Source organism: Panthera tigris, chromosome B1, assembly GCF_018350195.1.
Source record: "Panthera tigris isolate Pti1 chromosome B1, P.tigris_Pti1_mat1.1, whole genome shotgun sequence".
Classification (NCBI taxonomy): Eukaryota; Metazoa; Chordata; class Mammalia; order Carnivora; family Felidae; genus Panthera; species Panthera tigris.
In genome coordinates this window covers 1,590,235-1,604,174 of record NC_056663.1, presented here as the reverse complement: position 1 = coordinate 1,604,174, position 13,940 = coordinate 1,590,235, and the positions used below count along the sequence as shown (strand labels likewise).

The 13,940-nt window shown below is 47.4% G+C and overlaps 1 protein-coding gene across 12 annotated transcripts in view; it reads right to left on the bottom strand.

The window, feature by feature from the left end:
• DLGAP2 (DLG associated protein 2) overlaps positions 1–13,940 on the bottom strand; it is a 783,073-nt gene that overhangs the window by 76,986 nt on the left and 692,147 nt on the right. The window lies entirely within an intron of this gene.

Sequence of the window (13,940 nt, the reverse complement as noted above, 5' to 3'; positions counted from 1 at the left end):
AAGAGAAAATGCTGTTTTGAAATTCACAAAGAAGAGAAAATACATTTACGGTACTGTATTTATTTAAAAAAATCTGTGTATAGGGGCGCCTGGGTGGCTCAGTCAGTTAAGCGTGTGACTTTGGTTCAGGTCACGATCTCGCGGTCTGTGAGTTCGAGCCCCGCATCGGGCTCTGTGCTGACAGCTCAGAGCCTGGAGCCTGTTTCAGATTCTGTGTCTCCCTCTCTCTGATCCTCCCCCATTCATGCTCTGTCTCTCTGTCTCAAAAATAAATAAACATTAAAAAAATTTAAAAAAAAATAAAAAAAATAAAAAAATCTGTGTATAGGGGCGCCTGGGTGGCTCAGTCAGTTAAGCGTCCGACTTCGGCTCAGGTCATGATCTCACGGTTCGTGAGTTTGAGCCCCATATCGGGCTCTGTGCTGACAGGTGGGAATCTGGAGCCTGCTTCGGATTCTGTGTCTCCCACTGTCTGTGCCCCTCCCCTGCTCACACTCTGTCTCTCTCTCTCTCAAAAGTAAGATAAATTAAAAAAAAATCTGTGTATAAGGGGATCTCCATGGTTCAAACCCATGTTGTTTCAGGGTCAGCTGTATATATTTGTAGCAGATATACAACATATTCCAGGATTTAGAACTGCTTTCTGTAGGAGAGCCAGTTCTCGAGAACTCTTACTCATTAAGTCTTATTTTTGAAAATTATGTGGTCATGGTGGCACTTGTCCTTTGTCTGGCTCACTAACATCCCAATTATTTCGTTGTTACTCGTTTAGGGAATTCATGACTGTGAGAGGCAGTCTGGCTCCTGTCACGGGACCAAACAGACCCCCTCAGGCCGCGGTGTGGACACACGGCCTACGTTCCTTCAGTGAGATGCGTTTTCCAGAGGCTCGAGGTGACGGCTAGGGGGAGCCCATGCTGTTGATGGCGCACGAGTTTACCGAGCAGCTGTGGGCTTAGAGCCCACTTCTGGCATATGTAGGGGGTCCTGCGAGAGTGTGCACACGGTCCTACGAGCACCCCATGCGACAATGGAGCCTTGCAGTCTGGGCGGTAAGTGCTCAGAGTGACCCCTGAGGCCACACCTGCATTTATAGGGAGCGGTGTCTCTAAGGTCCGTCTGGGTCTGCCACAAGTCTCCCTCAGGTTCATTTTTTTTTTTTTTAACGTTTTTATTTATTTTTGAGACAGAGAGAGACAGAGCATGAACGGGGGAGGGGCAGAGAGAGAGGGAGACACAGAACTGGAAGCAGGCTCCAGGCTCTGCGCCATCAGCCCAGAGCCCGACGCGGGGCTCGAACTCACGGTCCGTGAGATCGTGACCTGAGCTGAAGTCGGACGCTTAACCGACTGAGCCACCCAGGCGCCCCGCCCTCAGGTTCATTTTTACTGAATGACGCTTTAAGTCTTTTTTTTTTTAATTTTTTTTTAACGTTTATTTATTTTTGAGACAGAGAGAGACAGAGCATGAACAGGGGAGGGTCAGAGAGAGAGGGAGACACAGAATCTGAAACAGGCTCCAGGCTCCGAGCTCTCAGCACAGAGCCCGACGCGGGGCTCGAACTCACAGACTGCGAGATCATGACCTGAGCCGAAGTCGGACGCTCAACCGACGGAGCCACCCAGGCGCCCCCTTTTTGTTTTAATTTTTTTTAACGTTTATTTATTTTTGAGACAGAGTTTAAGTCTTTAAACTGGTCTTACTGCCAATATTTGTAATAGAAATTGTGGAGTATAGCCAGAATAAAAGGTATCAACTTAATTCCTGGACATTTAACATTTCTGAGGTTATTTTTTAAATTCAATCTGCTGGCGTCCTTCCCTATAATTTACTTTTCTAAAGAGACACAAAATTGAGGCCAGTATTAGTGAACTTCTATAAAGAGTTGACATCAACAGAGAGGAACCCAGAGGCACGGAAGTCAACATCACGGAATGAAGTAAACCCTCTAAAAAGGTTTTCTCCGGCATTAAAATGCTTTCCCCAAATATGTTCATCCATCAAAATGAGTCATTCATCTAACAAACATTCACCGGGCGCCTGTCACAGAAACAAGGTGATTGAATCATTTCCCCCCTGTCCTCAAGGAGCCCAGATGCCACACATAAATTTTAATGGAGTTCGATTTTCTGAAGGATGTATTTATTTATTTATTTTTTAACTTTTTTTTTTTTTTTAATTTATTTTTGAGACAGAGAGAGACAGAGCATGAACGGGGGAGGGGCAGAGAGAGAGGGAGACACAGAATCAGAAGCAGGCTCCAGGCTCTGAGCCATCAGCCCAGAGCCCGACGTGGGGCTCGAACTCATGGACCGCGAGATCGTGACCTGAGCTGAAGTCGGACGCCCAACCGACTGAGCCACCCAGGCACCCCTTGAAGGATGTATTTAAAGAGACCCGATGTCCTCCTGAAAATCTTGCCTTTCTCCTACTTAAATTGCTTTAGAGTTCAACTTCTGAAATGTATTTTTAAAAAATGTTTGTTTATTTTTGAGAGAGACAGAGAAGGGGAGGAGCAGAGAGAGAGGGAAACACAGAATCCAAAGCAGGCTCCAGGCTCTGAGCTGTCAGCACAGAGCCTGACGTGGGGCCCAAACTTGTGAACTGTGAGGTCACGACCTGAGCCGAAGTTGGACGCTTAACCGACTGAGTGACCGAGGCGCCCCTGAAATGTATTTTAAAGAAAAAGTGGAAATGTTGTGCAGAGAACTACAAATTAGGTTGCACTCTAAGAAACGCAGAGAGGTTAAAGAATCAGAGAATGGTCAGTATTAAGGAAAAGCTCCATTAATCACTTATCTCCCAATTCAGAAGGAAGATGGCGGCGTAGGAGGACGCGGGGCTCACAGCGCGTCCTGCCGATCACTTAGATTCCACCTACACCTGCCTAAAGAACCCAGAAAACCGCCAGAGGATTAGCAGAAGGGAGTCTCCGGAGTCAAGCGCAGACCAGGGCCCACGGAAGAGGGGAGGAAGGGCGGCGAGGCGGTGCGCGCTCCACGGACTGGCGGGAGGGAGCCGGGGCGGAGGGGCGGCTCGCCGGCCAAGCGGAGCCCCCGAGTCGGGCTGGCAAAAGCGGAGGGGCCGGACAGACTGTGTTCCGACAGCAAGCGCGACTTAGCGTCTGGGAGGTCAGAAGTTAACAGCTCTGCGCGGAAAGCGGGAAGGCTGGAGGACAGAGGGAGGGAGAGCTGCTGAGCCCCCCGGACGGCAGAGCTCAGCTTGGCGGGGAACAAAGGCGCCAGCGCCATCTCCCCCGCCCATCCCCCAGCCAAAATCCCAAAGGGAACCAGTTCCTGCCAGGGAACTTGCTCGCTCCGCGCAAACACCCAACTCTGTGCTTCTGCGGAGCCAAACCTCCGGCAGCGGATCTGACTCCCTCCCGCTGCCACAGGGCCCCTCCTGAAGTGGATCACCTAAGGAGAAGCGAGCTAAGCCTGCCCCTCCAGCCCCCGTGCACCTTGCCTACCCACCCCAGCTAATACGCCAGATCCCCAGCAACACAAGCCTGGCAGTGTGCGAGTAGCCCAGACGGGACACGCCACCCCACAGTGAATCCCGCCCCTAGGAGAGGGGAAGAGAAGGCACACACCAGTCTGACTGTGGCCCCAGCAGTGGGCTGGGGGCAGACATCGGGTCGGACTGCGGCCCCGCCCACTAACTCCAGTTATACACCACAGCACAGGGGAAGTGCCCTGCAGGTCCTCATCACGCCAGGGACTCTCCAAAATGACCAAACGGAAGAATTCCCCTCAGAAGAATCTCCAGGAAATAACAACAGCTAATGAACTGATCAAAAAGGATTTAAATAATATAACAGAAAGTGAATTTAGAATAACAGTCATAAAATTAATCGCTGGGCTTGAAAACAGTATACAGGACAGCAGAGAATCTCTTGCCACAGAGATCGAGGGACTAAGGAACAGTCACGAGGAGTTGAAAAACGCTTTAAACGAATTGCAAAACAAAATGGAATCCACGATGGCTCGGCTTGAAGAGGCAGAGGAGAGAATAGGTGAACTAGAAGATAAAGTTATGGAGAAAGAGGAAGCTGAAAGAAAGAGAGATAAAAAAATCCAGGAGTATGAGGGGAAAATTAGAGAACTAAGTGATACACTAAAAAAAAATAATATACGCATAATTGGTATCCCAGAGGAGGAAGAGAGAGGGAAGGGTGCTGAAGGGGTACTTGAACAAATTATAGCTGAGAACTTCCCTGAACTGGGGAAGGAAAAAGGCATTGAAATCCAAGAGGCACAGAGAACTCCCTTCAGACGTAACTTGAATCGATCTTCTGCACGACATATCATAGTGAAACTGGCAAAATACAAGGATAAAGAGAAAATTCTGAAAGCAGCAAGGGATAAACGTGCCCTCACATATAAAGGGAGACCTATAAGACTCGTGACTGATCTCTCCTTTGAAACTTGGCAGGCCAGAAAGGCTTGGCACGATATCTACAGTGTGCTAAACAGAAAAAATATGCAGCCGAGAATCCTTTATCCAGCAAGTCTGTCATTTAGAATAGAAGGAGAGATAAAGGTCTTCCCAAACAAACAAAAACTGAAGGAATTTGTCACCACGAAACCAGCCCTACAAGAGATCCTAAGGGGGATCCTGTGAGACAAAGTACCAGAGACATCACTACAAGCATAAAACATACAGACATCACAATGACTCTAAACCCATATCTTTCTATAATAACACTGAATGTAAATGGATTAAATGCGCCAACTAAAAGACATAGGGTATCAGAATGGATAAAAAAACAAGACCCATCTATTTGCTGTCTACAAGAGACTCATTTTAGATCTGAGGACACCTTTAGATTGAGAGTGAGGGGATGGAGAACTATTTATCATGCTCCTGGAAGCCAAAAGAAAGCTGGAGTAGCCATACTTATATCAGACAAACTAGACTTTAAATTAAAGGCTGTAACAAGAGATGAAGAAGGGCATTATATAATAATCACAGGGTCTATCCACCAGGAAGAGCTAACTATTATAAATGTCTATGCGCCAAATACCCGAGCCCCCAGATATATAAAACAATTACTCATAAACATAAGCAACCTTATTGATAAGAATGTGGTCATTGCAGGGGACTTTAACACCCCACTTACAGAAATGGATAGATCATCTAGACACACGGTCAATAAAGAAACAAGGGCCCTGAATGATACATTGGATCAGATGGACTTGACAGATATATTTAGAACTCTGCATCCCAAAGCAACAGAATATACTTTCTTCTCGAGTGCACATGGAACATTCTCCAAGATAGATCATATACTGGGTCACAAAACAGCCCTTCATAAGTTTACAAGAATTGAAATTATACCATGCATACTTTCAGACCACAATGCTATGAAGCTTGAAATCAACCACAGGAAAAAGTCTGGAAAACCTCCAAAAGCATGGAGGTTAAAGAACACCCTACTAACGAATGAGTGGGTCAACCAGGCAATTAGAGAAGAAATTAAAACATATATGGAAACAAACAAAAATGAAAATACAACAATCCAAACGCTTTGGGATGCAGCGAAGGCAGTCCTGAGAGGAAAATACATTGCAATCCAGGCCTATCTCAAGAAACAAGAAAAATCCCAAATACAAAATCTAACAGCACACCTAAAGGAAATAGAAGCAGAACAGCAAAGGCAGCCTAAACCCAGCAGAAGAAGAGAAATAATAAAGATCAGAGCAGAAATAAACAATATAGAATCTAAAAAAACCGTAGAGCAGATCAACAAAACCAAGAGTTGGTTTTTTGAAAAAATAAACAAAATTGACAAACCTCTAGCCAGGCTTCTCAAAAAGAAAAGGGAGATGACCCAAATAGATAAAATCATGAATGAAAATGGAATGATTACAACCAATCCCTCAGAGATACAAACAATTATCAGGGAATACTATGAAAAATTATATGCCAGCAAATTGGACAACCTGGAAGAAATGGACAAATTTCTAAACACCCACACTCTTCCAAAACTCAATCAGGAGGAAATAGAAAGCTTGAACAGACCCATAACCAGCGAAGAAATTGAATCGGTTATCAAAAATCTCCCAACAAATAAGAGTCCAGGACCAGATGGCTTCCCAGGGGAGTTCTACCAGACATTTAAAGCAGAGATAATACCTATCCTTCTCAAGCTATTCCAAGAAATAGAAAGGGAAGGAAAACTTCCAGACTCATTCTATGAAGCCAGTATTACTTTGATTCCTAAACCAGACAGAGACCCAGTAAAAAAAGAGAACTACAGGCCAATATCCCTGATGAATATGGATGCAAAAATTCTTAATAAGATACTAGCAAATCGAATTCAACAGCATATAAAAAGAATTATTCACCATGATCAAGTGGGATTCATTCCTGGGATGCAGGGCTGGTTCAACATTCGCAAATCGATCAACGTGATACATCACATTAACAAAAAAAAAGAGAAGAACCATATGATCCTGTCAATCGATGCAGAAAAGGCCTTTGACAAAATCCAGCACCCTTTCTTAATAAAAACGCTTGAGAAAGTCGGGATAGAAGGAACATACTTAAAGATCATAAAGGCCATTTATGAAAAGCCCACAGCTAACATCATCCTCAACGGGGAAAAACTGAGAGCTTTTTCCCTGAGATCAGGAACACGACAGGGATGCCCACTGTCACCGCTGCTGTTTAATATAGTGCTGGAAGTTCTAGCATCAGCAATCAGACAACAAAAGGAAATCAAAGGCATCAAAATTGGCAAAGATGAAGTCAAGCTTTCGCTTTTTGCAGATGACATGATATTATACATGGAAAATCCGATAGACTCCACCAAAAGTCTGCTAGAACTGATACATGAATTCAGCAAAGTTGCAGGATACAAAATCAACGTGCAGAAATCAGTTGCATTCTTATACACTAACAATGAAGCAACAGAAAGACAAATGAAGAAACTGATCCCATTCACAATTGCACCAAGAAGCATAAAATACCTAGGAATAAATCTAACCAAAGATGTAAAAGATCTGTATGCTGAAAACTATAGAAAGCTTATGCAGGTAATTGAAGAAGATATAAAGAAATGGAAAGACATTCCCTGCTCATGGATTGGAAGAATAAATATTGTCAAAATGTCAATACTACCCAAAGCTATCTACACATTCAATGCAATCCCAATCAAAATTGCACCAGCATTCTTCTCGAAACTAGAACAAGCAATCCTAAAATTCATATGGAACCACAAAAGGCCCCGAATAGCCAAAGTAATTTTGAAGAAGAAGACCAAAGCAGGAGGCATCACAATCCCAGACTTTAGCCTCTACTACAAAGCTGTCATCATCAAGACAGCATGGTATTGGCATAAAAACAGACACATAGACCAATGGAATAGAATAGAAACCCCAGAACTAGACCCACAAACGTATGGCCAACTCATCTTTGACAAAGCAGGAAAGAACATCCAATGGAAAAAAGACAGTCTCTTTAACAAATGGTGCTGGGAGAACTGGACAGCAACATGCAGAAGGTTGAAACTAGACCACTTTCTCACACCATTCACAAAAATAAACTCAAAATGGATAAAGGACCTGAATGTGAGACAGGAAACCATCAAAACCTTAGAGGAGAAAGCAGGAAAAGACCTCTCTGACCTCAGCCGTAGCAATCTCTTACTCGGCACATCCCCAAAGGCAAGGGAATTAAAAGCAAAAGTGAATTACTGGGACCTTATGAAGATAAAAAGCTTCTGCACAGCAAAGGAAACAACCAACAAAACTAAAAGGCAACCAACGGAATCGGAAAAGATATTTGCAAATGACACATCGGACAAAGGGCTAGTATCCAAAATCTATAAAGAGCTCATCAAACTCCACACCAGAAAAACAAATAACCCAGTGAAGAAATGGGCAGAAAACATGAATAGACACTTCTCTAAAGAAGACATCCGGATGGCCAACAGGCACATGAAAAGATGTTCAACGTCGCTCCTTATCAGGGAAATACAAATCAAAACCACACTCAGATACCACCTCACGCCAGTCAGAGTGGCCAAAATGAAGAAATCAGGAGACTATAGATGCTGGAGAGGATGTGGAGAAACAGGAACCCTCTTGCACTGTTGGTGGGAATGCAAATTGGTGCAGCCGCTCTGGAAAACAGTATGGAGGTTCCTCAGAAAATTAAAAATAGACCTACCCTATGACCCAGCAATAGCACTGCTAGGAATTTATCCAAGGGATACAGGAGTACTAATGCATAGGGGCACCTGTACCCCAATGTTTATAGCGGCACTCTCAACAATAGCCAAATTATGGAAAGAGCCTAAATGTCCATCAACTGATGAATGGATAAAGAAATTGTGGTTTATATACACAATGGAATACTACGTGGCAATGAGAAAAAATGAAATATGGCCTTTTGTAGCAACATGGATGGAACTGGAGAGTGTGATGCTAAGTGAAATAAGCCATACAGAGAAAGACAGATACCATATGGTTTCACTCTTATGTGGATCCTGAGAAACATAACAGAAACCCATGGGGGAGGGGAAGGAAAAAAAAAAAAAAAAAGAGGTTAGAGTGGGAGAGAGCCAAAGCATTAGAGACTCTTAAAAACTGAGAACAAACTGAGGGTTGATGGGGGGTGGGAGGGAGGGCAGGGTGGGAGGGAGGGCAGGGTGGGTGATGGGTATTGAGGAGGGCACCTTTTGGGATGAGCACTGGGTGTTGTATGGAAACCAGTTTGACAGTAAATTTCATATATTAAAAAATAAAAAAATAAAAAATAAAAAATAAAAAAATAAAAAAAAATATCAATAAAAAAAAAATCACTTATCTCCCATGTTATGATTATCAATATATCAATATCGACAGATGTAAATGTGTCAAGATAAATGAAAAAAATCTGCTCTTATTACAAAATTATCTGTAAACTTTCAGAGATTAAAGTATCAATATAAATAAGAAAAGTTCTTAAATAAGGGCTCATTTTTACATAACTATGTGAATGATTTATAAGTCTAGTGTAATACGTATGGAATACATTGAAACTTTGTATCCTGAAATACTGAATGAGGTGCAGCCACTTTAAAAATGGCCTGGAAGTTCCTCAAAAGGTTAAATGCGATTCCACATGTTCCAGCAATTTTACTTCCAGGCACGTGTCTAAAAGAAGTGAAAACGTGTCCACCCAAAAGCTTGTACGAGGATTCATAGCAGAATCACTCATAACATCCCTGAGTGGAAGGGAAGCCGACCCAAACGTCCATGATCGACGGACGGGTGCTCACGGCGTATCTGCACCACGGGCATCACTCAGCCATAAAAGGAGACGAGACACGGACAGACTCTACCTGTTCATATGCGTGAACCTTAAAAACATGATGCTCAGTGCAGGGAGCCAGACACGAAAGGCCACATATCACATGATCACATTTAAAGGAAACTCCCAGGCCGGGCAAACCCAGAGGCAGAAAGGCGATGGGCAGTTGTTCGGGGCCGGGCGAGTGACTGCCAGTGGGTACGGGGTTTCCATTTGGTGTGAAGAAACGTTCTAGAATTGATCGGAAGACCCACAACTCTGAATATACTAAAAGCTATTGAACTGTGTGCTTCGAACGGAGGAACTGTGAAGTGTATAAATTGTATCTTCACAAAGCTGCTAGAAATCAGATATGAAAAGTACTGTATTAAGTTTCACATAATTTGTAAATTGAAGTGAAACGTGTGTCCATCGTGAGGATGTGGAAGGAATTTGCAAAAACCAACTGAGATCCCACGGGGGCCTTTGGGTCGTAGGCTCTCATCAGCGCTCAGAGGAGACGCGGTGCAGTTACCAGTGAAAAGGAACCTTCCACAAACGCTTCTGCTGTCCTTGATGCCGGATAGGACTCTCCGAGGAAGGTGTGACAATCCACCTTGTTTCATAAAGGGATCTCGATGGAGGGGTGACAGGTTGTCTACAGGTCGCAGAGCTGTGATTCAGCGAGATTCAGGGACTAAGATCTCAACACCCCCCAAGTATACATATGTTACTTTGTATCATAATAAGCATTTCAAACAGTTGCAAAGGATTGTTACAACCACTTGATAAGTTAACAGCCGAGATGCACAAAAAAGCTGTGGGCGGTCTGTTTCCAGAACAGAGAGCTGCCTCTGTGGGGCTGTCACTGGCTTTGGGGCCTCATGCACCATCTCCCCGTTAGAAATCAGAATGTGAAGTCATCCGGGGCCCTGGGTTTGCAGGGGGAGAGGATGGCCACTGATACACGCAGGGCATAAAAGCCTTAAATTGCTAAATAAAAAGTCCTGTACCGAAGGGACACTTTAGGCAGGCAAAGATGGGGAGAGTTTGCAGAGCAAGTGTAAAAAGTATGGGCTGGTCTCAATAGATGGTCAAATTCGGGCATTTGGGAGAAATTCTCGCCGCCGTCCGCTTTCGGTCGTGAACAAGGAAAACTCAGGGGAATGTGGCGACAGTTTTGCTTCTCAGGGATGCCCTAAATCCCATCCACAGGAGGGGGGGGACAGAAATGCCAATTAAGTGTTTCTACCAGCTTCCCCTTAAGTTATTCAGCTCCCTTAAAGAGGGAGGGGATAAATGTTGAGAAGAGCAGATTTGAAGCCACAAGACCTGGGTCTCAAGTCTGAATTCCATTCGTGTGTGTCCATGTAGTGGGGGGCCGGGCAGGCCACGAGTGTCCTCCACACAGACTGTCTTCCTTTGGCAATGAGGCCAAGGGTTACGCCTTACTTCAGGGGCTCGTTCCGAGGGTCCTGTGAATTCGGGCAGGGCAGGTGCCTTCCCCGGGGGAGAGCAGTGAGGCTCGCTGCCGTGTGACACTCCCCTGCCCACTGCTGTTACTGGGGCTTCTGAAGACAGATGTGGCCCCGCGATGCTCGTCCTAACCAAGTCACAAGGCCCACACGGTAGTGCTGGGCGAATGCTGAGCTCAGGGCCTAAACAGACAACTACTCTGTGCCCAGGTCCTTTCATTGGTGTTCCTTCTTCTCGACCTTCTTCTATGTTTGAGCTTTTCTTTAAAAAAATTTTTTTTAATGTTTTTATTTATTTTTGAGACAGAGAGACACAGAGCATGAGCAGGGGAGGGGCAGAGAGAGGGGGAGACACAGAATCCGAAGCAGGCTCCAGGCTCTGAGCTGTTGGCACAGAGCCCGACGTGGGGCTCGAACTCGTGAACCACGAGATCATGACTTGAGCCGAAGTCGGACGCTTAACTGACTGAGCCCCCCAGGCGCCCCATGAGATTTCCTTTTTAAACCAAGGAAGTAGGTTTTCTTTTTATAAAAATTTCCGACAGTTACTGGTTGATATTTAAAGGCTGGTGTCAAGGCAACGAGAACACATCCATTCAGTGGTTTTGCAAATGTTAACCTACACCAAAATCCCCTGGGTGCTTGTGATAATGCACATTCCTAGATCACGTTCCCGGAGACGGGTTTAGAATGCCTAATGAACAAACTAGGTGGTTCTGTCGCAGGGGGTCTGTGGACCAGACCACAGTTGAGAAACACACATCTGCTTGGATAGAGAGACAGGGGACCCCACCGAAGCACCTTTTGAAGAATCTGGATTTTTATCCATTTCATCCACAGACAATAAACCCACTCATGACGCATCTTTCCTGTGGTGTTAGGAGACGGGGTTTGTATGTGCATCAAGACCTATGATGCATTTGCAGCAGGTTATAGACCGTGTTTCTGAGAAAAGAAGCCTCCAGACGTAGGCACTGGCCACGGGAGAGTAGAGTCAGCAGCGTCTGGAAAAGCACGGCTCAAGCTTTAGTTACTCGTCCTCAGGCACGTGTTCCATGCCCCCTTCACTGCGGGCACTGAGAACCGGCCGCGCAGCTACGGGGTGGCCGACATCAGTCATGACGGAGACGTGGATCGGGGGCCGCCCCCGGACGTCCCGAGTCGGGATGGAGAGGCAGGATCGGGAACACTTCTCTCCAGGGAGACCTGCCTCGAGTAATTTGCACTGGATCTCAGCAAACATTAAACGGCCGCATACTGGGCAGCAGCATCCTGCCCGGAGAACACTGGGACGCTACAGAGGCTGGCTCAGAAGTGCCCTAAGCCTCCCGCAGGCTGGGTCCCGCCGACAAACAGCCACCAAGACCGGAAACACCGATGCTGGGCTCTGCACCGGGCACGGCGCCCCATCCGAGCGTGGGCACCACCACCACGTAGCTCCTCACCCCGACGTCACTGGGCGCCCCAGGCAGACGTCACTCCGCACAGGCCAGGACGTCGGGGCGAGCGACTCGGAGAGGCCCCTCCCACTCGGGTACTGAATGGGCCGTGCTTTCCAGACACGAGATTTCTGAGTCCCCGCAAGATAACGCAAACGTTCGGAAGAAGCCTGACGGGGAGGACGAAAGGAACAGTGCTGGCCAGGCCGACCAGCTGATGTGGCTTATAAGCAATAATGGCTACACTAGTGATTCATTACAGGAAAACACATCAGTTAATACGTTTAATGGACGCGTCACCATCAGCTCGTTGCCCATTTATTTAACTACTACTTACAGAGCGACTACAGTATGCGTGTCAGTGACCCAGGCACCTGGGAGACAGAGGACGCAGGGCCGGCGCGTGTGGGGCTCACACTCCTGCGGTCAAAGTCAGCTGACCAATAACAAAAGCTAACTGGTTCGGATGTGATGACCAAAGAAAAGTTAGAGCCCCAGGCAAGCAGGCCCCCATGATGCAGTGGACAGAAGGAAGTAGGATACGGCCACCCGGAGGATAACGGAAAATCGGAAGCTCCCTGGTGACGAGAGCAACAGCGGCCCGCGGCCTGGGAACCCGGGTCCTTCAGGTTCAGGGTCCCTCTCCGGACACTGGGTTCTGGAATACACAGGGCGGCTCCGGAGAGAGAGCATGGTCACCAGGGCCACGGAGGCCAACAGGCCAGGTGAAGGGAACACATCAGGCCCCGCCGGGACTCAGCTCAGGTTCACGAGCAGGAGCCCCGGGTCCCTAAAAGGTCCCTGTCGTGCCTGGTCAGTCCGCAGTCCCTCCTTCCCCGGCCTGTGTCCTCAACCCTCATCTCAGCCTCCCCCTGCTCTGCGTGCCCCGGGCATTTCCCATCGCCCGACCTGAACTCCCGCCCTCCCAGTGAGACCCTGGGTCCTCATCTGGCCAATCCATGAGCGACTGAGTCCACACCTGCCCCTTGGAAGACGTGGGTACCGGATGCTCTCCTGGGTCTCCCCGCCCACCGCTCCCGCCACCAGGCTCCCCTCTCCATCCGGAATCCCCTCGCCTCCCCACCCACTACCACCGGCTCCCCACTCTCCTTCCACCAATCGCCTCCCGCCCAGTCTCCACTCCCACCTTCCTCGTGGCTGTAAATGACCACTTTTTCTCTTGTCTTGAGAAGTTCAGCCCGACCCTCCCTCACAGCAGCACCTATCGCCCGGTCCACACACCTTCTCTGACGGTCCTTAGCAAAGGCTTCCTCACCATGTGACACGTACCCTGAGTAATTATCCCGCAAACGCTGTTAAAATGGACCCAGATTATGCTGCTCTTCTGCTCAAAGCTTTGGGCCTCCCCTGTCCCTGTAAGTCATACGCACTAGAGTTAGAACGATGTGACTTTGGGGCTCGCCCTGCTCTCCTTCCCCAGTCTCCTTACCTCCCGCATCCCCACCTCCCTCTCTGGCTGCTGCTTCTCCTGACTCTGAGGTTTGTGGCTGCCCCAGGCCATTGGCTCCCTTTCCCTCTGCCAGGACCTCCCTCCCCCGCAATATGCACGGCTGGCTCCCTTGTCAGACACCCCCAGGCGTCACGCGGGATCTCCCAACCGTGCTGTTTTCCGCCGCACCCCCCCCCGCCCCCCGCACACGCCCCACGCCGTTCGCGGGCCCGCCTGACCCCAACCTCGCCTCGTGCTCGCCCCACGGCCCACGGCACCTTCTAAATGCACCGCCCA